General features: G+C 55.7%; 1 pseudogene; it reads left to right on the top strand.

Annotated features, from left to right (window-relative positions):
- Window positions 1-560: 560 nt before the first annotated feature.
- LOC113222403 lies at window positions 561-1,337 on the top strand (annotated as a pseudogene).
- Window positions 1,338-1,343: the final 6 nt, after the last annotated feature.

The raw sequence follows: 1,343 nt of genomic DNA, 5'->3' as shown, positions 1-1,343 counted from the left end.
TGAAGATGAAAAATATAGGCCAAAATCATAGACTTTGCATAGAAGTTGGATAATGAAGACAGCTCTGGAGGAAATCATAGATACACACACACACACATATATATAAAGTATACACATGTATAGTTTTTTAAGTTTATTTTTTACAGTTTGAAAGCTTTTAAAGCAAAAGCCAGCCCCTCCCCTCTCCGAGTGGGCGGCCCCTCCACTCTCTCTGAGTGGGCGGCGACAGCAGCTGCATGGGCAGCTTTCCTTGTGATGGCACAGGTCTCTCTGGACACCCTGCTGCCTGGCCACACCTCCTTTCCCTTTCATCTTTCTCACTGACCAATGGGCTTGGAGCATTAAGGCCACGCCCCTCTTCTGAGTTCTAGTGGGGTCCTGGTTACGCCTCCTCTGGCTCAGTTGCACAGCGGCCTGGTAGGTGACTGGAGGCATTCAGCCGTGCTCACTGGGATTTCGCTGATGTGACCCCAACCCCGCCTCCCTCCGCACCCCATGATGTCAGAAAAAAAACGACAGGGAAAATTCACCGCAGCCAAGAAAAGGGTAAAACGCACCAGGTCATAGCCCCCAACCCAACCACAGAGCCCCTCCAACGACAAGACCGTTGCCAGAGTACAAACTACTCCTGAGGCATACCGAACTGGGCCCCCCAACACCAGCGACTCTGGGCTCCCCCCACCAAATTGTTGTCAGTCAGCCCCACCCCTTCAGCAAGCAGCCCAGTCCCTCCTTTGCCAATCTTTACCCCAGGGTGACTTTGGGCGGGCGGCTTCTGGGGCTCCCTGCTCCATACTCGGCCCTCACCTCCTGCCACCCCAAGCCCGACCTCCCTGGGCTCTTTGGGCTTGCGTCTCCCAGGACCTGGGTCCCCCAGCCCCAGGCCCCACCCTCGCCAGTCGTCCCTGGGTGACTTTAGGCTGGTGACCCCCGGGGCTCCCTACTGCATTCTGCCCTCACCTCCTGCTGTCCCAAGCTCAACCTCCCTGGGCTCCTTGGGCTGGCGTCTCCAAGGACCTGGGTCTGAACCCTGTGTTTCCCTCCCCCATCATGGAGTGGCGACATGGGCATCACGCTGATGTGATCCCCTCCCCTGGGAGGAGTGGAATGTGGTGATGTCACAGTCCCCCTAGGAACTGTCATTACTGCTGCAAGACCAGCCTTTCATCTTACAACCCAGTCCCCTAAGTTTTCTCACCCCATTTCCTGTTCCTCTGGTCACAGCACAAATTTCCAGTTGGAAGGGGAATGGGGACTATGGGACCCAGGAGCAAGAGGTTTCAGGCTGCCTTACTCCCTTAACATAGACATTGACAGTGGGAAAAGCCTGCACTTCCCCTGTG

This window comes from Piliocolobus tephrosceles, unplaced genomic scaffold (assembly GCF_002776525.5).
Source record: "Piliocolobus tephrosceles isolate RC106 unplaced genomic scaffold, ASM277652v3 unscaffolded_30965, whole genome shotgun sequence".
NCBI lineage: Eukaryota > Metazoa > Chordata > Mammalia > Primates > Cercopithecidae > Piliocolobus > Piliocolobus tephrosceles.
Note: the sequence above shows the minus strand (reverse complement) of the source record. Positions and strands in the feature narration are given on the sequence as shown.